The sequence below is a fragment of the Notamacropus eugenii genome, chromosome 4 (assembly GCF_028372415.1).
Source record: "Notamacropus eugenii isolate mMacEug1 chromosome 4, mMacEug1.pri_v2, whole genome shotgun sequence".
Classification (NCBI taxonomy): Eukaryota; Metazoa; Chordata; class Mammalia; order Diprotodontia; family Macropodidae; genus Notamacropus; species Notamacropus eugenii.
The window spans coordinates 76,595,646-76,621,463 of NC_092875.1; the positions used below are offsets into that span (position 1 = coordinate 76,595,646).

A 25,818-nucleotide genomic window follows, 5' to 3' on the forward strand; every position below is an offset into this window, starting at 1 on the left:
AAGGAATTCATTCTGGCCCTGAGGCCTCACTCTTATAAACATGCCATCTCTACTACTCTGCCCCCTGGGTGACTCATGTCTCTTGTCCTCATCTGGGAAAGAACCACCATTCATACTGGAGTCTTCAGTGTAATGTGCTTTTATGATTGGAAGAGACCTTAGAGATCCTTTTGTGCAACCTCCTCATATTTACACATGGAGAAACTGAGGCCAAGTTACTATAACTAAACTCATAGTAGGAGTAAGTAATATCAGAGATCAGAATTTCAAGCCTTTGACTCCAAGCCTCAAATCCGGCGTTACGTGCAATTCCTCTGTCAGCCTCCAAGCTTCTTTATTTCCCATTTTTATGATTAGTAGTTTGCATGGGGTAAGGACTTTTCCATCTTGGTTTCCAAGTCTGGCCCAAGCAGCTCATGGGGAAGCTCTTTCTGCTTTCTACCTTTGGCTTCGTCCTTCCTCACCATCCCAGGCTGCTGGCACTCAGGCCCCTGGCATGGAGAAAGAGAAACTTGGGCTGCTTTCCAGATGCTCCACACTTCCCACTCAAGGTAGGACATCCTGCCTCACCCATGTTCACTTAGAGAATCCAGAGCTGGAAGGAGTTTTTGACATCATCTGGGCCAATCCTTTCATCATGCAAGGAGGGTTACCAGGAGCTAGAGAAAGGAAGTTAACTTGCTCACAGTCAGAGTGGCTAAGAAATAAAATTGCTGATGTAAGCCAGTGTGGTGTGATGGATAAAGTGAGGCAGCTTTGAGGTTAGGAAAGACCTGGGTACAAGTCCCATCTTTGATATGTCCTAACTATGTACTCTGGGCATAACACCATCTTCCAGTGCCTCCCTCACCCCCATCAAGTCTGAAGCTATGAGCTGCAGAGCAGTTGTTGATCTGCCCAAGTTGGTAAGCAGGTATCAGGTTTACTATATGCCTAGCAGAGTGCATTGGGCATACAGAGAAAGGCAGAAACATGGTCCCTGCCTTCAAGGAGTTTATAGTCTAATGGGGGGAGGCAACATGCAAACAACTACATACATACAAGATCTATACAGGCTAACTTGGAGGGTAATCTGAGAGGGAAGGTACTAGCAGTAAGTGGAGGCCAATAATAATGATAAAACATAATAGCAGCAGCTAGGTAGAGCAGAGCATTGGGCTTGTAGTCAATAAGACATGAGATCAAATCTGGCTTCAGATGTGTACTAGCTCTATGACCCCAGGCAAATCATTTAACCTCAATCTCAGTTTCCTCATCTGTAAAATGGGAATAGCAACAGCACCTACCTCCCATGTAAAGGGCTTTCTAAACTTAGAGCAATAAATGGTAGCTATTATTTTTACATATCACTAACATATTATTATTAGCACCAATAGCTACAAGTTATGTAATGGCTAACACTTTAAGGGTTGCAAAGAACTTTAACACCACGTTATCTCATTTGATCCTCACAGCGACTGTGGGAAGTAAAAGCTTGTTACTTCCTCCATTTTGCAGATGAGGAAGCTAAGGTTAGGGTGCTAACTCAGGGTCACATAAGCTATTAAGTTGTAGAGTCAGCATTCAAATCTAAGTGGTGGTTTTTACTCCAAATCCAGTATTCTTCCTGCCCAGTTATGATGCCCAAGATCATACATCACTGACTGAAAGAATGAATGGGTGAATGATGACTTGGTCAAGATGCCTTTCACAGGCAGGATGTTTGGGGAGAAGTTCCTTACCTAGTCTTCATCCCAATGTCCTACTCAAATGAGCAAGAAGTGCATTGGTATCTTTGAAATGATAAAGAAAATGTGTTGGAAGTTCCCCCTGCATTTCCGATTGGTGCCTCCTTAGTCTTGGGATGGTCCAAGATTGCATGGCCGATCAGTGGGCAAAGCAATGTGTCCATCTCCAAGGGGGCCTGTGGACTATGAGGCATAGACCAACAAATGAATAGCATATACATGAACTACAGCTGAAGGTGACTCTGCCAGGCCTCACATTGCTCCCTTTGCTTTTAAAAGGTCTATGTATCTATTCATCTATCTGTCTACCTGTCTATAGATCTATCTATATTTATATATCTATCTACCTATCTGTACATCTATCTCTGTCTATCCACCCAACTGTGTGTCTGTCTAGCTACCTACCTATCTATCCATCTACCTATCTATTTATATCTATGTATCTACCCATCTATCCACCTGTTTCTATCTGTCTATCCATCCAGCTATCTATCTATACATCTAACCTATATTTATGCATCTATCTACCTATCTATATATCTATCTCTGTCTATCCACCCAACTATGTGTCTGTCTAGCTACCTATCTGTTCATCTACCTATCTATATCTGTATATCTACCTATCTATCCACCTATTTCTGTCTATCTGTCTGTCTGTCTAGTTACCTATCCATCTATCTACCTATCCATACATCTACCTATATTTATAGGTCTATCTCCCTATCCATCTATCTTTATCTATCATCTATCTATCTATCTATCTATCTATCTATCTATCTATCTATCTATCTAACTATCTATTCATTCGTTTGTTTATTTTTAGAGAGTGGATCTTTCTATTTTGGCCAGGCTGAAAGTAGAGTGGCTACTTAGGAATCTGATCCACATTCTGTTTTGTTTGGAAGCTCTAGCCTGCTCCATTTTTCCAAGTAGAGCTGGCTTACCCACCCCAGCTGGCCCGGACCTTCTTAGGCAGGCTGACAGCCCTCTGCTCCCTAGGACCTAGCTTCTTGATCCCAGACTTAGTTTAGACACTCCATCAGCTTACCCCCTTCACTGCAGCCTACATCTCCTAAACTCAAGCCAGTCACTAGCCTCAGCTTCCACCACAAGCAGGAACTCTGGGCAAACACCAACAGGCCTGACTCTTTGGATTTTTTTGGGCTTTATTGTTGCCTTGGGTTTTTACAACACAGTCATTCCTCATAGCTTCTCTGAAACCATTCCTTAGGTAACCTGGGTCCAGCAACAGTTCTAATTACTATGCATGTGACAAAAAAAAACATTTAGGTAAACCAACCAAAGAAGTGTCCAAGTCTGACAGTATATTTCACATTCCATGTCCATAGTCCCCCATTTCTTTACTGGAAAAACCTCTGTGACCTTTCCATTTGGATCCTATTCAGTTCTTGTCTGCTGTTGGCCAGATACTGAGCAGGCTGACCAAGGAAACCATGAGCTGGGGTTTAGGATCCTGTAATTCCTTACCCTTTCCTGTTTGGACCTCCCACCTCATTGTACAACATTCATTTTCCTGAAGCCAGCCTCGAAAAGGCTAACATAAGAATGTGAAAACTCAGGAGACTGACATCATAATGATACCACTATAGCAGAAAGAGGTCTCATGAGAACTGGGATGGAGTCCCAGCTCAACAGACAGACCTCAGTTTTCCCATCTGTAAAGTGGAGGTAATAAAACTTATATTGCCTCCCTCACAGGATTACTGTGAGGGAAAGGTCTTGGAAACCTGAAGACTCTAAATAAATGAAAGATGTTGGTATTGTGTTTCCAGTTTGTGCCAGGCATTGAGAGAGGTGGTGGATTAGGTTCTAGCAGAGTAAAACAGGACCTGATACTAACAACATTTCTCCCCATTCCCTGGCATTAACTGGGGTTTTTGCTGAGCTATTTGAGTAGGTACTGATGCAGAAAGGAAGTGTAGGGAAATACCCTCCTCTGTAAAATCACTCATTGATGCACATCCTTCCCCTGTTACTGCCTCCCTCATAGCACCGTGAGGACTCATTGGCCCACACAGTGCACAAAGTCAGCTTCTGGGACAGAGTCAGTCTGAGAGACCCACATGTTTTAACCTTGCTTAACCTTTGGTTAAGGTGCTCAGTCAGCCTGCAAGAAAGAGTTTGGTTCCCTTAGGACTAATTTCATCTTCTGCAGACTACTCCCATCACCTGAAGGCTAATCCCATCTCCCAAAGATGCTTTAATGGGGAGAACCTAAGGATACACTAGTTTTACCTCCTCATTGAAAGGTCTACCAATCAGGATTGTCTTATCCTCCTACATAAATTTTTTGTTGTTGTTCAGTAATTTTTCAGTCGATCTAACTGTTCAGGAGCCCATTTAGGATTTTCTTGGCATAGATAGCCTGAGTGGTTTGCCATTTCCTTCTCCAGTTCAATTTACAGATGAGGAACTGAGGCAAACAGGGTTAAGTGACTTACCCAGGGTCACAAAATAAGTGTCTGAAACCAGATTTGAACTCAGAAAGATGAGTCTTCCTGACTCGAGGTCCAGCATTACACCTGCTGTGTTACCTTGCTGCCCATATATATTGTTTTACTCTTGTCTAATAAAAGCAATTTAGTGATAGCCCCTTTCCACTTGCTCTGTGCATTGAAGGGCCAATAAACTCCTTTTGTCTTATTTCCTGAGTTTTCCTTTAATTGGCCGGGGTGAGATCCAAACTAGAGGTTTTTTTTTTAACAATTTTGGCATGACTATCTCTGGGTGAGTCTACCATATAACACTTTTGTCTAATTTCAGGTTGGAGTGGTCTCTTTCAGAGGGTAATCAGCCATGAAGAAGTCAGAGAATTAAACTTCTCAAACTCAGGAAGGAGAAGAAGTGGATTTCTGAACTCAAAACTGGTGATTCACACCGAAAAGGGGCAGGGAGTAGTAGAGGGTCTTACCCAACACACTAGGTTGCCACAAGTCAAGGGGATGGTCTTGCCCAACATTAGGTTGCCATAAGGTAAAGGGATATGGGATCAGCACAAAGTAAACTTCCTGTCAACTCCTATTAAGGCAAGCTGTTAAAAACCTGGGAGAAAGGAAAACTACTTGAGAGCTCAGTTTAGACTAGAATAGGTACTTTGAAGCAAATTTGGCCAGTGTTTTATTTGTGCAATGTTAAGCATGTTGTAATGCCTGTGTTGTGTGTCTTGGTGAATCCAAAGTGACTTTTTCCTGTAGCCTAATCAGCCAAAGGAAAGACAAGAAACTTTTCTGTGGAACTTTCACAGCCTTCAGAAAGACACACTCTCTCTCTCTCTCTCTCTCTCCATTTCTAACTCTGGCTAAATTGGGAAGGAAGATAAGAGACTCAGATAAGAAGGAAGGGAATCTTTGCTCCCAGTCTGTAGCAATTTATGGCATTATAAACTAGAAACTATAATTGTAACTGAAATGTCATATCTTTACTGTAAAATTCCAAATTACGGTGACTGTTAAAAAATCATAATGGATTTGAGAGGTTTTCAGATTAAGGTTAAATGCAAGCACCTTCTCTTCAATTCTCTCTTCTCCTCCTCTGTCAATCATCTCTTCTTTCTAGATGGGGACAGGGATGTTCAATAGAAACTACCAGGGAATAAGCAGAACTAGAGTTAGTTTGAAATGGTTTACCTGAATTTAATTGTTTAGGTTTAGTAGCTAAACCACCTAAATTGAAATAGACTAGGCAACCCCAGAAGTAGAAAGCAACATCGTATAAGGAAAATTGTACAGGAGAGCTTCAGTAGAATATTAGACTAGAATATGACTGAGAAATAAGATAGACTCAAGAAGGTAGTGAAAGTAAAGAAAAATGAAGAATCAAGAGCGTAAAATGAAGAGTTACTTTAAGTAATAGGTCTGGAGTTCGGTTAGAATTTCAAGAAGTGTTTGAAATTGAGATAAGAAAGATCTGAGGAACTTTCAGAGAAATGCCAGTTACCAAGTTTAGACAGACAGTGCTCTGTCCTTAAATGACCATTCCAGGGGTGTTTCCCCTAATCTTTACAACTTTGGAACTCCAAAAGGAAGGGGAGGGGAATGTAAGCCTGCCATATAAAAATCCCTCCCTATTTTTCTTGGACATCTGGGGATTGTCTGATGCCACTTTGACAAAGATTGAATGTCTTCTTCAGTTCCTCCTCTTCCCCAAATCAATTTAAGATTATAAAAGAATTCACAGGATATGGAATAGTTCCAGGAACTCATTCCTTTCTCTTTGCGTATCTCATAAGAGACTAAGTAGGAGCTTAATAAATGTTAATTAACTGACTGAAAAAGAAGATATTGTTTTCTCTTTTTGTTGTTATTTATTGTTGTTATTCAGTCTTTTCAGTGGTGTCCAACTTCCCCATTTGAGACTTTCTTCTAAAAGATACTGAAGTGGTTTGCCATTTCCTTCTCCAACTCATTTTACAGTTTACAGAAAATGAGGCAAACAGGGTTAAGTGATTTGCCCAAAGTCGCATAGCTAGTAAGTGTATGAGGTCAGATTGGAACTCAGCAAGACTGACTCTTCTTGACTCTAGGCCATCCACTGATCCACCTAGCTGGCCATCGTTTTCTGATATAAATCGTATTCTGATATAAATAATTATAAAATATCTTTGTAAAAAAATTCAAGCATCCTCTTTCTCTTTTTACTAAGCAGTTTTTCCTTCCTATAGGGCCTATTCTCTTTGACCTTCCCTTGTCCTTTATCCTCTTTCTCAAAGTATCCAGGTGAGGTTAGAGAAAGGAATTGATTTGGCTCATTGGGTGAATTTTAAAATGAAATGAAAAAGAAAAAGTTCCGGAGACCTGGGAGTGACACCATGAACTTTTGAACATAAGTTAACTGAAAACAGGATGCCATTAGGAAAACTGAAATTTTGAATATTACCATTAGTGATTATAAATCCAGATTTGATTTGTTCAGAATTTGTCCTAATACTAAAATCATAATGTGGTCTTGTTTACCAGGAGAGATACTTCTTCTGTTAGGAACATTGTGGTAAATCAGAACAAAATGCAAATTGCATTTGCCACTTGGCATTAAGAAAATATACTAGAAAATGCATGAATCAGGAAAACCTGAGTTAAAATCCAGTCTCAGAAATTTATTAGCTGTGTGACCTGAAGCAAATTATGTCACCTCTGTTTATCTCAGTTTCCTAATCCATGAAGGAATAAATAATAGCACTCACTTCCCAGAGCTGTTGTGAGGACCAAACCAACGTAATATTTGTAAAGTGCTTAGTATAATGTCTGACACATGGCAAGCACTGTATAAATGCTAGTAAATGTAGATACTCACTATTGGTCTTGAATGCAATCAGTATAGATGACAAAGGTGATCAAATGAATGGTTTTCTATGTAAAATAATTTGGAAATGCAATCAACTGAATTGATATCATCTGGCTAGTAATAAGTTTTGTTTCATGTTTTAAATACATGATATTGTATATCATTATTGTGTTTCTAAATTTTTCTCTTCTGTTGTGAGATTTTGGGAAATATCAGAAATGTTATTAGAAAAGTAACTTCTCTTTTAATCTGGATACTGTTAGGTTATGAATTGAACTATTAAAAGAATGTGGTAAAAATGAAAACTTAAATATATAATGGGGTATACTTGTTTTAAAGTAGATCATATAGTAAAGAGTGAGTTTTATCTAAGATTACTTTCCTATCACTTATGAAAGTTGTAAAATTATATTTGTTAAAAATTGTATGTATTGAAGTTGCATCTTTGAACTTAGTAACTTAGTAACAGTAGACCTTAGATTCAAAGATTTCATTTTGCCTTAAGGACTAATAGGCAGTACAAGTAGTGGAGGTTTACAATGACCAGAATTTTTCTGGGGTCTTCAGTCAACCATAATATATTCAATATATGTGTTAAATTGCAGAATATGATTATTCTCAGTTTATAAATGAAATGTCCTTATATATGCTCTTTGTTAGCTGTTATGGAAACATGAGGAAAAAATACCAGTAATCTAGCCCTAAGCTATGATTGGTGAAATTTTGCTATGTGAGAGATAAAATGTCTTAGGACTATAATTTGACATTATTCTAAGTTTTGATTTTAGGCATGACTATCTGAATTGTCATGCACTTAACAGTCCACCATTCGGGGGAATGCCATGTGCTGCTCAAAGGGAGTGTAGTCTGAGAACTTCAGTGGGTGTCTGTCTCTGGGAAAACTTGAGAGGATGATCTTGTGTAGTCAAAAGTAAGATCCTCTTGGCTCAATTTCTCATTATGCTATTTCCTTTCTGAAGAGGAAAATTTCCCACATGGTTAATTCTGAGCCTGATTATGATACCTTGGGAATAATTTGGAACTTTGCTGCGTGATTGGCTATTAACTATGGCTCTTCCCTGGAATTTAACAGAACTAAGGGAGTTTTCCCCCTCTTATGGTTTGTGTGAGATCAAACTGTGCCTTTGATATCATTATAACCATATTCCTCCTTTTTCCTTTTATAGCAAATTTCTATAATCAGGGCAACAATGGAAATTTTGTCATTATGATACTGAATCTATTAATTACTAGATTAATACTAAAACATCTGCATTATTTTAAGAGTATGCAAGTAGAAAAAAATCTCACTATTGTAACCTAAAGTTGTGGTCAATTCCACTTTCTAAGCAACTAAGTAAATGAGTTCTGGAGCATGCCATCTATTTGCTAATTGTTATACATTAGTGTATAAGATTAGGTCCTTCAAGTACCTCATTCCTTCAAGATGATACAAGGATCATATGTATGTATGTACATATACATATATATACACATATATACAATACACACGTGTGTATATTACTATATAATGTATATGTATGTATGTGTATATAAGTTTGTATATCCTAAAAGGGGGGGAATAAGATGAAGGTGTAAAAGTTTTTAAATTTAATGTAGTAAACTGAGAAAGCAACAAGATTGGACTGTTAGGAATCTAAGAACTAGAATATGTGTGTGTGTGTATGTATGTAGACATAGTCTATATCTAAATATATGTTCACTTTGACTTCCAAATGTGCCTAATGGGAAATACAGGCTTGAGTATGTTTTAGTAATAAGTTCCCAAATCTGGATTAAAGTTTTTATATAAAATTACATTAATAATTGTAAAGACTTTTAAATCATGTACCCTCCCCCCTCCTTTTTTTTTCTGGTTTGAAATCTCTGATAATATTAAGGGACGGAAAGGCTCATTTTCCAAGTCAGGCCTTCTTCTTTCAACCTGTGGATGATATTGGCCATATCAGATACAGGGTTTGAGAAAAGACAGAAAGAGCAAGTGGTTTGTAAAAACTGAAATTCTCTGAAGTTTCAGGTGAATTATGGGTTCCTAACTTGTTGTTCTTATAGCTCTGTTATTAATAGGGTTAGATCAATAAGATTTGAGTTTGTTTTCACCACATGAACTAGTTGATGAAAAACAAATTTAGAAGGCTGTAAGAAATTGTATTGAGTCTTGTTACTGGCAGATTTTAGCAGAATTTCCTAGGAATCTCTGCAAGTGATTTGGAACCAGAAAAGCAGATCAGGAAGGAGGAGCTCCCTTTACAGCTGCCCTGAGAATGAGGCCCATTCCACAACGTTCAAGGGAAGATGTTTCTAAGGACCAGATGACGACATCAGACATTTGGGACTTAAGATGAAATGTTCTGATTAAATGAATACTGGGAATGAATTACCAGATTACAAGGAAACTTGATGTTATTTAATAGTGATTATCATTATTCTATTGTTTAGGCTTTTTTGTTTATTTGTTTTATGATGTTTGTGTTTATTGAGTTTTCTTGGTGATATGCAAACCTTCCCTCTCAAATGGTACATGGTGAGCCCTCTCAGTGTTTTAATCTGTAACCTGACTTAACTTACCTGTGTTGCTGTTTAGTCATTTTTCAGTTGTGTCCAACTCTTCATGATCCCTTTTGGGGTATTCTTGGCAGAGATACTAGAGTATTTTGCCATTTCCTTCTCCAGCTCATTTGACAGATGAGGAAATTGAGGCAAACATGGGTAAGTGACTTGCCCAGGGTCACACAGCTAGTATGTGTCAGAGTCCAAATTTGAACTGACTCCAGGCTCAGCCCTTTATCCACTGCATCACCTAGCTGCTCTCAGTTTACTTATAGAACCTATTTAATAAGGTTTGTCTCCTTAAGGTATACATGGGATCATAACTCAGCTTAACTAAATTTGTTTAACTTTTATGATATTGAAGGAAGCAAAGGATTATAACTTTTGTATGATTTTGTAATATCCATAGTCACAGTACACTTGTTTCCTGTAGAAAGTTTAAGTTCCCTATATAGACACTTACAGGCACTAATATTTACTCAAATAGGTTTGGCATAAACAACAGAGATTAGCATGATACATTTGAGGATAGAAGAGCTATATAGGTCTGATTGTGGGACTGTGCCATGAGCATGGCTAGTATCAAAGTGGAGGGGGGAGCATTGTACAAAGTCAGCCATTGGAGCAGAGTCAGTCTGAGTGACCCCCATGTTTTAACCTCACACAGCCTTGAGGTATGATGCTCAGCCAGCCTGTAGGAGAGAGCTCAGTCCCCTTAGGACTAATTTCATCTCCTACAACTAACCCCATCACCTGAAGGCTAATCCCATCTTCCAATGATGCTGTAATGGGGAGAAGCTAAGGAAACACTAATCCCACTTCCTCACTGAAAGGTCTACCAGTCTGGATTGTTTTCCCCTCAAATGTAAATTGTTTTACTTCTAATAAAAGCAGCTTGAAGCTGGAATTTGGCAGCAGCCCCACTCCAACTGCTCGATGCTTTGGGGTGCCAATAAACTCCTTTTGTCTTATTTCCTGAGTTTGCCTTTAATTCACAAGGGCGAGGCCAGAACCAAGATTTTCTTTTAATAACAGCATGGGACCACCTCCATTCCACCCAGAGGAGGTCTAGCTGTGTTCACTCTCTCCCAGAGTGACTGTGGTCCTAACTCAGGGATATTGCTGAGGCTGTTTCATGACAGTGGTCACCTTGGGGGCACCCATGAGGGGCAAATCACTGCTGACATAGCTGCCTGAGACACAGGCTTCCTGTAAGGGATGAGCACCACAGTTGGTATTAGAGGGCCTGGGTGTGACTCTCAGCTCTAACATTTATTAAATGTAGTCACTTCATTGCCCTTAGCCTCAGTTTCCTCCCCTGTGAAATGGGAGGAGGGCTGGATTAGATGATCTCTAAAGTACTTTGCTGCTCTAAATCTTATTATCTCAAGTCTATAGTGAAGCCAGAGCTTTCAGACTATTGATATATTTCAAGTGGCCCTGAGCTCATATAGAATGAGTCTAGTCTCAGGGGCTAACCCCAAAGGCTCATCTTTCCTTTGGCTTGTGGGTGTGAGCAGAGCAGTGAGTCAGTCTCTGAGCTTAGATTTGGTCTCCGTGAGTTCAGTGCTTTGGGTCTTGAAACATGGAGAAAAGAAGAAAGGATTACTATTCTACTTTGCAAAAAGCTCTCTTCCCCCTTCTCTGCCAGTCAAGGACATAGCTTCATCACACATGATTTTGGAGGCAGAGTTAGGAGGACCCTTAGGGATCAAGTAATCTAAACTCCTCATTTCACAGAAAAGGAAACTGAGGCCTAGAAAGAAGTGATTTGTCCACTCAAGCAGTAAGTAACAGAACCAGAATTAGAATACAAATCCTTTGGGAAAGATCCTACTTTAGGAAAGTTACTTCTCTCTGGACCTTAGTTCCTTTATCTATTAAAAAAAAAAAAAAGGGCAGTATGGGGGAGAATTGGATTAGGTAAAGTCTCTTCCAGCTCTAAATCCTGTTAAATGCTTTAATTAGTCTTTTGACTCCAAATCCAGTGCTCTTTCCATTATAACTGCCTGCCTCCCTCCCTTCCTGCCTCCTGGGAGAATGGGGGTGGGATGGGGAGGGCACAGCTGCCACTGGATCTGGCATCTCTGAATAAGATGGGGACACACAGACACATCTGGAAGGTGGGTGATGGTGTTTCCCAGGGCCTGTGGCAGGGGATGCCTAGGGACAGGTCAGACCACATCTAGAGGTCTATGTTTTCTTCTGGTCACCATATTTTAGTAAGAATGGTGACAAACTGGGGCAAATCCAAAGAAGGGCAATCAGAATGGTGAGAGGGCTGGATGCCATCTGGGGATTGGTGGAAAGAATTGAAGATATTTATTTAGCCTTTGGAAAGAAAAGAAAAGAGAGGGCCATGAGAGCTGTCCTCAAGAATTTGAAAGATTGAGCACCAGAGGGCAGGACAAAGAGCAGTGGGGGAGGACTGGAGAGAGAAGTTTTAGACAAGCAGATTTTTGCTCAAAGAAAAGGAAAGACTTCCTAATAATTAGAGCTGAACCCAGATGGAAGGGCTTGCCTCAGAAGGTAGTAAGTTTCTTATACAAGGTCTTCAAACATAGCCTATTTGTCAGGGATGCTGGGTTGGGCTGAGGGCCTTGCTTAGTTACAGATAGGCTGAGTTGTCCTCTGAGGTCTCCATCAGCTCTTAGAATGACTCTTCTTCCCTGGTCCGCTAAGCTGGAGCCCCATTGCTGTAGGAAGCCAAAGGGAGCTCCTCCTGGAGCAGCTTCACAACCACAGTTATTTTGGACTCCTTCTTCTGTTCTTGGGTACAGGAAAAGCTACCAGTGCCCAGAGATGAGAATCAAGGGCCAGACACTCAGGGTTGGGGGGATAGGCCTCCTATTGCCTGCTGGAGTTCAGAGGGGAGGCAGAGAAGGAGGGCAGGGTGGTCACCGGTGGTGGGGCTGGATTTCTGACTATGATTGGAGATGATCAGACGCTTTAACATTGAGACAGGAGGAGACAGCCCTGGTCAGAGATCAGAGGCCAGCATGCACAAATCCCTAGCAGTCTGTCCTTGCTAACTACAGGTTTTACCTGGTAAAATGTGTTCATATCTCTAAAGGACTCCAAGTTTCCTGAGGCCCCCAGAAGGGACCTCCACAATCCTTCTTGCTCCCTTTTGATTCAGAGAACAAGAGTTTGAATTCCAGCTCTTCCACTTACTAGTTATGTGACCTTGGGTAAGTCATTTCCCCTTTTTAGGCTTTAGTTTCCTCAACTGTAAGATGGCAGGGGGAAGGATTAGATGGTCTCACAGAATTAAGAATTTGAGAGTTGGAAGGGACCTCAGTGAACATCTAGTGCAATCACTAGATTTAGAGTTGGAGTTCCTCTCCAGCTCATGGAAACCCAGACAAGAGAGAATATCCAGAAGGACAAGGTGGTCAACAGTGTGAAATGCTGCTAAGAGGTCAAGAAAGATGAGGCTGAGAAAAAGTCATGGGTTTAGTAATTCATAGATCATCAGTGACCACTGGGAGAGCATTTTCCTTCAAGCTGATGGAGTTGGAAGCCAACTTACAAGAGGAGGAGAATTATTGGTTGTGTTGTATGGGGGATTCTTTAAGGGTCATGGATCATATGTATTAGATGCCCTTTGATTCCCCTTCTAGCTTAAAGAGTCTGGATTTTTTAATACTAGACTATGAGCTACATGAAGGCAGGACTTTAGATCTCTCCCCAGAGTAGCATGGAACTCTATACACAGCAAAAGCTACAATTATCTAAACTAATCCTTTCATGTAATGTGAATGGGGAGCTGCTAAGCCAGTAGGCAAGAAGACCTTGTGATATCAGGCAGAGGTTTTCCCCATACCTGGTCCCAACAAAGAGAATGGGAGTCATTGTAAAACCCTGTGGAATTGGAGCTGTCTGTCCACCCCCATCTCCTCTGACACTGGTTCCCCTTCTTGGCTAGAAGCAGATCCAACTCCTGGCCCCTCAATCCCACCCTGTCTTGTCTCTTCTTCCCTCATAAGGCTGCCGGAGTGCTCCGGAACTCTCACCAGATGAGTTCAGGACAAAGGAATCAAAAACATATGACTGCATTTCTTGGGGGGAAGAATTCCAGGAAAAGGAGTTGAAGTTAAAGGGGTAGGAGCAGGGTGGCACCCAGAAAGGAAACTGGCTTTAGAGTCCAGCTCGAATCCTGGCTCCGACATTTACTCTTTGTGTCACCTCAGTCAAGGCCATCCCCCTTTCTGGATCTCATCTTCCTCATCTATAAAAAGGAGATGAGGGACTAGATCACCTCCAAGTTTCCTTCCAGTTCTCGATCCTGAGACAAAGCCAGAGAAAGACTCAGGAGCCTGTTAGTTTTGTCATAGGTTCTTGTCAGGTTGCACTCTTCTCCCCCTAAGTCTAGCAGAGTAGTATATACACATAGTAGGAGTTTAAATGCTTGTTGACTGAGTGAATGAATAAATGAGAATGAAAGCTACTTCCTGACCTCACCTGGGCTATCCCAAGCAAGGGGTGGGTACTCTCTCCATCAGCCTTACCCGGACTCCCAGATGTTGTAAACCAGTTCAGTAGCTGGGACATTTGGTGGGAACAGGGGGCCCAGGCAAGGGACAGGAGAGAGAGAGAGAGAGAGAGAGAGAGAGAGAGAGAAGCTGGCTGAGCTCCCTGGTCCCAGGATGTTGCTCAACACCACTTCTGTAGATGAATGTTGGTAATTTCAGGGTTGAAAAGGATATTATTCCAGAGGTCAGCAGGCCTAGTCAAGTCTGTTCAAGATGGGGCTTAATAGTGAAGGGGGTCCAAGTGGGGGGAGGTAAAGCCATCTCCCAATAGGAAGGAAGACTAGACTAATCTCAGCTCCACCTTCCCTATGCCTCACTTCTCCTAACCCTATGCTTTGTTCTCATACCCTCACTTTTGCTCCTAGCACCACCCCTCAGTACTTTCCCAGGCCATCACCCCAGCTCTGGTTTCACTTTCCTCCCTCCCCAATCTTAACCCTATAGTTAACCACTTTCACATGCTTAGTTCTCTTGTCCCATTGCCACTTGGGTGTTACAAAACCCCATCCCTAGATTGAGCCCACAACCCACTTTTCCATGCAGTTGAATGAAAGGAGAGGGATCACTTCACCCTGCTCACTAGGTCTATTACCAATGTATGCTCCCCATCTTTAATGAGCCTCTTGTTGCCAAAGGAAATCTTTCTACTCTTCCCTGATGAATTCAGGGATCCAACCTCCAATTTTAGAGAAAGCATGGAATCCAAGAATTGGAAGGGACCTCAGAGGCCACTTAGTTCAACCTCTACTCTTACAAGAATTACTTCCATAACACATCTGACCAATGGCCCAACCTTGGTTTGATGACCTCTCCAAAAAAATGGTATTGATGTCTTTTGTTTTTATATCACCAAAGTATATGTTTGCTGACATAGAGAAAGCCTATTGATTGCCTCTTGAGGCAGCCCATGGCTCTAATGGTTGTCCTTGTTGAGTCATTTCAGTTGTGTTTGACCCTATGGTCAAAATGGTCTTATTTGGGGTTTTCTTGGCAGAGATACTGGAGTGGTTCACCATTTCCTTCTCCAGTTCACTTTACAGAAGAGAAAACTGAGGCAAACAGTAAAGTGACTTGACCAAGGTCACACTGCTACTAAGTGTCTGAAGCTGGATTTGAACTCAGGAAGGAGAGTCTTGCTGCCTCTAGGCACTACGGCACCACTCATTTGCCTCCACAAATGGTTAGGAAGGGCTTTATTACATCAAGCCTAACTTTTCTTCTTTGTGACTTCTACCCGTTAGTTCCAGGTTAGCGCCACTGAGCACATGTTTATTAAGTAAATTCCATGTGCAAGGAAGTTGGGATTCAAAGATAAAGAGAAAAGAAAAATAAACGGAGCCTGCCCTCAAGGAGTTGGCCGTCCTTCAGGAAAACAGCGTGAACCATATAAATAAGCAGAAAATAGAGGGGTAGAGAGTGAATCTGGGGCTTCAGGTAAGGGAGGTAAGGAGACTCTCACCCAAGGCAGCTTGGTACTTTCTCTTCAATTTAGAGTCTTACAGTTTCCTAGGTCACAGAAAAGCTAAGTGACTGACCCACAGTCATACAGAAGTATCTGCCAGAGGGAAGACTGGAACACAGGTCTTCCTGGCTCTGCGGCCAGTTTTCTGTCTACTTTGCTTGTGAACAGAAAACAGAAATACAAGATAATTTGGAGAAGAGATACCAGGAGCTCAGGGGATGAGGAAGGGCCTCCTGGAGAGGGCAATGCTTGAGCTGAGCTGTAAAGGAAGCTAGGGGTTCTAAGAGGTAGAGGGGAGGAGGGGGCACATTCCAGGGGTGGGGGAGAGGGGGCAGCAGTGTAAAGCCATTGAGAGAGAGCTGGAATGTGGTGGGAGAGGAACTGGCAAATGGGTCAGTTTGTAATTTTTATGTACACAGGTAAGTAAATACAAGGTAATTTGAGGAGGAAAAGAGCAATTCCAAATGGAGGGGGAGGGGAATCAGCAGAGCTGATTCGAGCACCTGGAGCACTTCAGTTGAGTTATGGGGGAGGGGTAGTGACAGGGGTATAGGGAGAGCACCTGAGGTGGGACTATTGCTATGCATGGTTGGGGAGGTTGGAGGCAGGGGTCATGGGAGCTGAGAAAACTGAACAACTGGAGCAGCAATGTGTAAGAAAAGTGGGGCTGGGGTGCAGAAGAAGACTATGAGCTAAGTGCTGAACTCACCAGAGAGGAGAGAGAGTGGCCTGAAATTCCACAGATGACAGCGTCATGGCTCTGGAAAGGCTGGAGAGAATTTTAAAGGGGGAGAAAAGGTTGCCAAGTGGTGGTGGCAGAAAGAGGGACTGAAAGGAAAAGTAGGGATCAAGGAGTAGGCCAGCACCTTCTCTTGGCCCTGTGTGTCAGGGGATGTGAGAGAAGGGGCCTTAAGATTGAAGCAGTGGGAGAGAGAGAGAGAGAGAGAGAGAGAGAGAGAGAGAGAGAGAGAGAGAGAGAGAGAGAGAGAGAGAGAGAGAGAGGAGAGGGAGAGGGAGAGGGAGAGGGAGAGGGAGAGGGAGAGGGAGAGGGAGAGGGAGAGGGAGAGGGAGAGGGAGAGGGGGAGGGAGAGGAAGGGGGAGGGAGGGAGAGGGAGGGAGAGGGAGGGAGAGGGAGCAAACTAGTAAACATTTATTTATATGGTGCTTACTAAGTGCCAGACACTGTGCTGTCTTTTACAATTATTATACATCAGAAGACAGGAAGGAATGGAAGAAAAAGAGATATAAGAGCGCAGAATTATTACCTGATAATCCTCTAGGTGTGAAGGGACCTTAGTGTTTAGTCTAATCCTGAGGCAGCTAGGTAGTGCAGTGGTCTGTGCCAAGTCTGGAGTCACGAAGACCTGAGTTCAAATGTGGCCTTAGACACTTTGTCACTGTGTCACTTACCCCTGTTTGCCTCAGTTTCCTCATCTGGAAAATGAGCTGGAGAAGGAAATGGTAAACCACTCCAATATCTTTGTCAAGAAAATCTCAAATGGGGTCAGGGACAGTTGGAACTGAATAACAACGATCTAATCATTTTACAGATTTGCAAACAGAAGTGCAGAGAGGTGGAGGGGGTTTGCTCAGTTACATCAGCATTAAGAGGCAAAGAAGCTAGGATTCCAACTCATGTCCTCAAATTCTAAATAACAAACAGTAGTAGCAGTAGGGATGCATAGTAGTACTCTAAGGTTTACAAAATAACGAGCTTCCACATTTGGAACATTCACAACAACTGGGAGGTTGGTACCACTATTATTATCCCCATTTTCCAGATGGGGAAACCGAGGGTGAGAGAATTTTAGTGACTTGCCCAATGTCACACAGTTAATAAACATCTGAGGCCGGATCTGAGCTCAAGTTCTGCTGGCTGCCTGTCCTGAGCTCTGCCCACTTTGCCACCTGGTTTCTCTAGGTCAGCGATCTCACCACTCCATTTCCACAGAGGCAGGCTTATAGAGTGGGCAGTATAAAGAGGGAGCAGACAAGGGCCATGCACTTGGGTTAAGTTTAAGGTGGGTACTGGTTGCAGTGACCAATGTAATCGCTTTGGTCAATGAATCACTTTTGCTGCTGATCCTACACCAATCGATCTTCACCTGTGAGTTCTGTTCCTGAATGAGCTAACTCATTCAGGGCTGACTCCCCCTCTCCCCTATACAGAAGCTTATGATAGAAGAGGAGGTGATGGTAGCCACGGAAGTCTATGAAGTGATGTCACAGCCAAACTGGAGGAAAGAAGAAGAGGTAGGACAGTTGGAATGGGGCAGAAAAGAAGAAGGAAGCAGATCTCCGAAAGTATCTCTCCTGCCCAGCTCTTTTCAGCTTCTTCTCCAATTAGATTATAAACTCCTCTAGGCAGAGACTGTCTTTCTTACTTGTATCCACAATCCTTAGAATAGTGCCTGGCACATTAATATGCTGAATAAATCTCTATTGACTATTTATTGAGAACAGGACTCGAACCCCCGGAAATGTTGTCATGTGGGGAACAGCCCCAGTCTGTTTGTCCTACTGTTAGCTTGGGATGATCAGAGAATGGAGCTGAGGTTCGAAGGAAATTAAAGACTCTAAGAGGTAGAGAGGTAAAGGGGAAGGGAGAGTCTTTGCAAAGGCAAGAAATGGAATATGCCATTGGGGAGCAGCTGCTAAGGTCTCTTAGGCAGGAATGCAGAGTGTAGGAAGAGCCAGATTGTAAAGGACCTTCAATGTGAGACTGGGGGTGGTGGTGATGGTTTTGAAATCAAGAGAGAGCCAAGTTAACAGAAGCCAAGAAAAGAGAAGGCATCAAGGAAAAGGGGATTGCGGGTGTCGAAAGCTACCAAGAGGTCAAGTAGTTTGAGGATTGAGAAAAAGCCTTTGGGTTTAGCAACCTGTAACCTCAGGAAATAGCAGCTTCCATCCAGTGGCGATATCAGAAGCCAGATTGCAAAAGGCTGAGAAATGAGTATGAACGGAGCAAATGTAGGCAATGAAGCCTTGACTCTTTTTTAGGAGTTTGGCCGTGAAAGGAAGAAGACGTAGAGGACAATAGACTGAGGGGGAAGCAGGGTCAAGTGAACTTTTTTTTTTAAGAATAAGAAGGTCTAGCCCTGTTTGTAAGCAGCAGGGAAGGAGCAGTGGATAAAGAGCGACTGGAGATGAAAGAAAGATTGATGAGGCACGCTCCTAGAAGAGATGGGAGGTGATGGGATCAAGGGCACAAATAGAGGGCCCCAGCCTTGGCAAGAAGGGCCTTCTCTTTCTCTGAGACTAGAGAAAAGGAGAGAAGAATGGGTGATGTGATGTGGCTAATGAAGGAGAGGGATTTCACAATAGATGGCCTTTATTTTCTCAGTAAGTCAGAAGTGAGCTACTTTACAGTGAAGAAGGACATCCTACTCATAACTTTAGAGTTGGAAAGGACTTTAGGGTCAATTTGTCCCATCTACAATTTTATAGTCCCTCAGTAAGCATTGAATAGGTGCTTACTGTATACCAGCATTGTTCTAAGTGATTAAGATACAAAGAGAAAATAAAAACAACCCCTGTTTCCAAAGAGTTCATATTCTTAGGGGGCAGATATGTATGCAAATCCATACATACAAGAGACATGCAGAGCTGAAGTTTACAGATGAGGAAACAGGCTCAGAGGAGTTAAGGATTTGTCCAAAGTGGCAGAATCAGAACTTCTGCTTTCAAATCCAGTGCTCTTTCCCCTGATTGACCTACTGATTGGACACGGTGAACACCTCAAGTGTGACCCTTTGACTGAATCCAAACTTCACAGAACAGAGAGCCACGCTGGAGGACCAAGAGGGCTCCATGTGGCCTCGAGGCCTAAGGTTCCTCACTCCTGCCTTAGGTAATTAGGTATTTTCCAGTTGATGAGATCTCTTTTTTAGAATCATTTGTGTCTTCCATGAAGTTGTTATTTGGGTGTCAGGGGAGACAATTGGGGTTAAGTGACTTGCCCAGGGTCACACTGCTAGTTAGTGTAGCTGAGGCCACATTTGAACATAGGTACCACTGTCTCCAGGATTGGTGTTCTATCCACTGTGCCACCTGCCTGCCCCTTGCCATGGAGTTTTGTTTGATTTGAAAATGTGTATAGGAAAGGATGCAATTGGTTTCCAAATCCAGATCTCTGAGAATTCTATGTCCCCAACTTCTTGGTGGGTTGCTCTACCTGTCTGGCCTACTGGTAGTCCATACTCAACACCTCTAAAACTAGCTATATCACCTTGATCCAACCATTCCACTACTGAGAAAACAAAGTGGATGAAAAAAATGCCCATTGTTCAGATTATGCTACACAATTGAATGAAGAACCCACAAATATGTTGGTCTTGTACAGGTGAAGCAAATGAATGAGGCAGCAGGGAAAAATGAGGAGAGGAGATAAGACTGAATGACATTTAGTAAATGACACATAACCTCCAGTGACCTCATAATGCTCACTGCCACCATGGTCCATTGTTTTCATACCCATAGTCTCTCAATGACGTTGCATAGTTGGAAATCATGAAACACTTCAGTCTCGGAAGAACTGAAATAACAAATTACCTAACAGGCAGTAGAAAGCTACATCACAGGGATTACGAGGCTGAAGCAAGTCATAGGATTTACATGTGAGGGGAAACATGAACATGTCATGTAGGACCTGGGTGATTAGCAGAGGAGAGAGGCCAGTAGTGTAATAAGAACAAGAAATGATGGATGGATGAATGGATGGACAGATGGTTGGATAGATGGATGGATGGATGAATGGATAGATGGATGGCCCAGCTGGAACATTGGTATTCTCGAAATATTAAAGAACTAGATGAAGGTCTGTCCAGGGTGAGTTTTATGAGGAGGCTCAGATGAAAATGGCACAAAATTTAAAACAAGGGTGGTGGTGGGTTTGTAAGTCATTCCTATAGTATCCATACCCCTGATATCATGGGTTCCTCAAAGAACCAAAGCATTTTCCATATGATTTAAAGCTGGAAAGCATCTAGTGATCATTTAACTCAGTCCATTAATTTTATAAAAAAACAAAGCCTAAGAATAAGCAATTTGCCCATGGTCAATCTGGTAGTAAGAAGGCCAGGATTTGAAGCCAGGTCTAAGGACACAGACATTCATGGCTCTGTCCTATATAAGTAGAGCATCCAGAAAAGAGCTCTGCACATTGAGTGGATTCTCCTCATTTCTTTTGGTCACACCATTCTCTCTTTATCTTGGCCTATCTAAATCCAACTAAATCAAGTCTTGCCTCCTCCTTAAAATCTTCCTTGGTCATTTGGATATACTGCAATCCCTTGTTCACCTGAACTCTGCACAGCAAGACTTAAATCACCAATTCTGTAAAAATCATGATGATGATGGTGATGGTGGTGGTGCAAGGCTCTTATAAGAAACAATGGATCTGATGACTGTAGAGAAGCATGAGAAGACTCAGATGACCTGATACAAAGTAGAGGAACACAACTAAGATAACACTATATAGCAAAGTAACTGGAAGGAGCAGCAAATCAATCAAAACTGGATATGGTGAAATTGTAATGATCAAGCTTTGTCCAAAAGGAAGCACCCTCCACACACACTTCTTTCCAGAGCAGGGGGACTATGGGTGTGGATATGTAAGACTTTTTCAATATGTTGGTTAATTTTGCTGAATTATTTACCCATCCCCTGCCCCCATTTTTTTTTCTTTGTTATAAGAGATAGTTCTCTGACAGGGGAAAAAGGGAGAGATCCATTGAAAAATATAAAATAGAAGCTATCAATAAAAATTCATTTTTGAAAATTCATGACAATAACAACAGGATAGGCAATTTTTCATATATGTGAGTCATAAGGCAGCTAGGTGGTGAAATGGCTAGAGTGCTGGCCCTGTAGTTAGGAGGACCTGAGTTCAAATCTGGCTTCACACGCTTACTAACTGTGTGACCCTGGGCAAGTCATTCAACCTCAATTGCCTCCCAAAAAGTGTGTGCTCATGTTGGAACTCAAAGTTTTAGAAACAACTGTTAAGTATTGTTCTTGCACACAACTGGAAAATAAGAAATACAGGTAATGGGGTATAGAAATTTATCTTGCCCTACAGGACAAAAGAGAAGATGGGGATAAGGGAAGGGAGGGATGTTAGAAGGGAAGGCAGATTGGTAGTAGGGGTAATTAGAATGCTCGGCGTTTTGGGGTGGGGAGAGGGGAGAGATAGGGAGAAAATTTGGAACTCAAAATTTTGTGGAAACGAATGTTGAAAACTTACAATAAGTAAATAAATTTTAAAAGGTGTGTGTGTGTGTGTGAGAGAGAGAGAGAGAGAGAGAGAGAGAGAGAGAGCTTTTCTCTCCTCTATTAGAAAGTAAGCACCTTGAGGATAGGCAAGCAGTAAGTCTCATACATCTGTACATGTGATGCATGGGATACTAGGTAGTTGGTGAGGTTCCCTCCCACTCTAAAATTTGGTGATTGATTCTGTGATGCTGACCTGGGTTCTAATCCCAACACTGTCCCTAACCACATGTGCAGGTAAATGTGAGAAGCAGTGTGGTACAGTAGAAAGAATGTTGAATTTTGAGTCACAGGACCTGGATTTTTGAATACAGGCTTGGTCACTTACGAGCTGTGTGACCTTGGATTAAGCATTTCTCTTCTCTGGGCCTCAGTTTGTTCATCTATAAAATGAGTGGGTTGGACTAGATGACCTCTTGGGTTCCTTCCACCTGTGAAGCCACGATTCTGTGATCTTTCTGGTCCCTTATACTTCCAAATATTAGCACCCTAAGAATAAAATGCACAAGGGAAACCCAAGAAGGAAAAGAAATGGGGGATGGGGCAAGAGAGGGGTTCTGGAGGGTAAATATTTTGGCTTCATGAAGGAGGGAGAATTGACTAATTCCCCAGACCGATTAGTGGTAATTAACCCTTCACGACGCAGTAATTATATCTGTTCCTCAGAAACTGTAATTAGCAGCAACTTAGTGTTCCACTCTCCTTCCCAGGCAATGCCTTTCCCCAGGCCCCTGGAGCCCAGGCCCTACACTTGTCTGGGGAGCCCAGGCACTAAATCCCCAGCTGGGCCCTGCCCTATCATGAGTTCTTAGGATTCAGAGCTGGAAGGGACCTTAGAGTTCATCCAGGCCATGAATACTTAACCTGGGGTCCATGAACTTATTTTTTTATATGTTTTGGAAACATTTCAATAAAATAAATTCCTTTTTTAATCTTATGTATTTCATTTTATTCATTTGGAAACATCGTTCTGAGAGCAGTCCACAGGCTTCACCAGAATATCACCAAAAACGTTCAAAAGCTCTGCTGAAGTCCAGCCCCTTCATTTTTGAGTAATGTGAGGCCCCAAGGGGGTAAGTGAGAGGTCCACGTCACACGTTAAATGTCAGAGAATGAGCTCAAACCTGAATCCTCAGCCTCTACCTCTTTTGGCCCTCTCCCTCATACTGACTTCCCCCTGCCTCCCCAAAGCAGGGACTCCACAGAGCACCAAGGAGCTGAACTGGGAGCTCTTCAGTCTCCTTGCACATCCTACTTGGCTTTTTTTTTGTCATGCAGTTATTGGGGCAAGGGTGGGGAGGAAAGAATGAGGGAGAACAGAGGAGCCTGGAGGAGTGAAAAGGGGGAGGAGGGGGTGGAGACAGCTGGAAATCCGGGCACAGTACTCAAGTGGCTCCTGCAGCTGCTGGGAGTGGGGCTCTCTGACCAGGGCGGAGCCCGCAGGAGCCAGGCAGGTGACTGGTAACAGTTCCAGCGGTTGCCATGGCAACTGGCGACTGGGTGACAGCCACCAGAGGGGCCTGCGGGGCTTTTGTCTGGCCAAGGGGAGTTCAAGCAGGGGCTGGAGCCTTAGGCAGGGTCAAGGAGGCCAGACCCTGTGGAGGGAGGCTTTTCCAAAATGGGGCACAGGGTGGCCAGAAGGGGAGACGAGACAGCCATCCATTTCAAGCACAAGCAAGATGATAGAAGGATCAGATTTTGAGCCTGAAAGGATCCCTGAAATCATCTTGTCCAGGGATTCTTCACCTTTTTGTGTTTTGGACCCCACAGACAGTCCAGGGAAGCCTAGGGACCTCTCCTCAGAATAATGTTTTAAAATGCATACTGTAAAATATATAGAGTTACAAAGGAAATCTTCTATATTGAAACACAGCTGTCAAAATACTACTAAAACAATTTCCCGGATCCTAGGTATAGAGCCTCTGGCTACTCTAATCCCTTCATTTTACAAACGGGGAAACTGAGGCCAAGAGAGCGCAAAGGATTTGTCCAAGGTTACACAGATAGCTCCTAAATGACAGCTGGGGAAGGAAGGGGGTGGTGCTAATTTGATCTTCTGGTGTTGGGAGGCCGTGGGATGGGATTGTTAGAGCAGCTTCAGATTATAAAGCAAGATCCCTGAGGCAAGGCTGAAAGCAAGACCAAGGCTGCAGTCCAGGGACTGTGGGCTTCTCTGGTTGGTCTCTAGAGAGTAAGGGGACAGGGGGCTTTCAGAGAGACTGGTTTTTAAACTGCCACCATCTCCCTCCCTTCCTAGGCTTCTGCTGCCCCCTATCTGGAGATGCAGGTAGACAGGGTCCAGGCCAGAACGCCACAATTTGGGGGGAGGGGTTGGAGAAAGGGGTTAGCCACCTACAAACATCTTCTGCCCCACTGTGCAGATCTCTTTTCCTCCCTGTCCCCCTTTCCTAGGAGTTGCCCCGAGAATGTCACTGGGGGGCAGGAGAAAGGGTGGGGTGGGAAGAGGAGCTGGGGTGACTTACCTGAGCCAGGATAGATCTCTCTTCAGCCTATGGGGCATCCAGGATCTGGATCTAGGACTCCAGGGTCCCTGCAACACACCAGACATGAGTCAGCCTGCCTCTTCTCCACAGACCTTCCTTCCCTGCTATTCCTGTGGGTCCCCCTGGGCTGTTGCTGTGGCTCATTCTTGCTCTGAGTCTTGGCTGGGCCATCCTCCCCCTCACCCCCCGCATACTTCTCGGTCTTGCAGCCGCCAGCCCTGCCTGGGCCCTTGGCTGCAGCTTTCTCCGGTCTGCTCACTCGCTAGTTCCTCTCCATTGCACATGCCACTTTGCTTAGTAATTAGAGTCAATATCCCTGGTTCCCCTTGGAGGCAAATGCATGTGTGAGTGAGAGGAGGATTGTATTTATGGTTCTGGGGTCTCTCTGTGCACGTGCAAGTTTTCAGGCATTTGCTTACCTGCGGGCATTTATTTATCTGTGGGCCTTCCTTGGTGAAAGGGCTCCGTGTGTACATATGTGGGGTGGGTGGGTGGGTGTAGGTGGGTGGGTGTACGGGAGGGGGTGTCTCAGGGTGGGGGCAGGATGCAAGCCACTGTGCATGTCTATTGGTGTGAAGGTCTCTGACTGCATCATTAGAAGATGTGTGTACCTGGGGTCTGCAGTTCTAGATGGGGTAGGGGGTGTGTGTGTCTGTGTGTGTATCTATGACCGTAGCTTGAGTCTCTCCAGTGTGTCTGTGCAAGCGTGTATATGTCTGTGGTTCTGTATATGGATCTATGTATCTGCAAGGATGTGGGTGGATACCTGTGGTGGTGTACCTGAAGTCTGGGAATGTGCATCTGTGTGTGTGTGTGTGTGTGTGTGCATGTGTGTGTTTGTGGCTTTGTGTTGTGCAAGGCTGTGTGTATGTATCTATCTGTGACTGGGTGGCTATTCAAGGAGGTGATTTGTGCAACTGTGGATGTGTTTGTAAAGATGCAGGGGTACCTACGAACCTACAGGGGCGTGTGTGTGTATCTATGGTTATGTGTCCATGAAAGGGCGCATGTGCCAAGGTATGGAGGTCCTTGGTGAGTATTGAAACTTGGGGCACACTGAAGTGTCTGAGGTTTCATACATGGACTTGAAATGCAGTCAAGTGGACCCTAGAGCCTTGATGATATCACTTCCACAACTCTTTTTCTTAAGGTTCTCCAAGCATTTTTCATGCCTCTTCCTTGGGGTCTCCAGGAATGAGTAGATATGGGATATTTATTCTTCCCATAAGCATGTGCCTTAGTTTGGTTTTGGAATATCCCGCAGAATGGGGAAACTGAGCGCAGGAATCGTGCCTTGTAACCTGACTTGTTTGTTTGTTTTACAAAATCTAGCCCTAGTGCTCGGCGGGCCACGCCAAATGGGTAATAGGGCCGCCTGCTTTCCTAGATTTCTGGATTGTAGGGTAGAGCACTTCTCCTCAGCGGCCCCCAGGTGGCGAGCTAGGTCT

General features: G+C 43.2%; 1 protein-coding gene across 3 annotated transcripts in view; it reads right to left on the minus strand.

Annotated features, from left to right (window-relative positions):
- Positions 1 to 24,472, minus strand: part of ADGRE5 (adhesion G protein-coupled receptor E5) — an 81,464-nt gene extending 56,992 nt beyond the window's left edge. For 2 of the 3 annotated variants that reach the window (XM_072602087.1, XM_072602085.1), the window contains exon 1: positions 24,350 to 24,472. The gene's annotated coding sequence lies outside the window, so the exon portion shown is untranslated. The remainder of the gene's footprint in view (positions 1 to 24,349) is intronic. The other variant, XM_072602086.1, reaches the window with a different exon arrangement.
- Between the last annotated feature and the right edge of the window lie 1,346 nt (positions 24,473 to 25,818).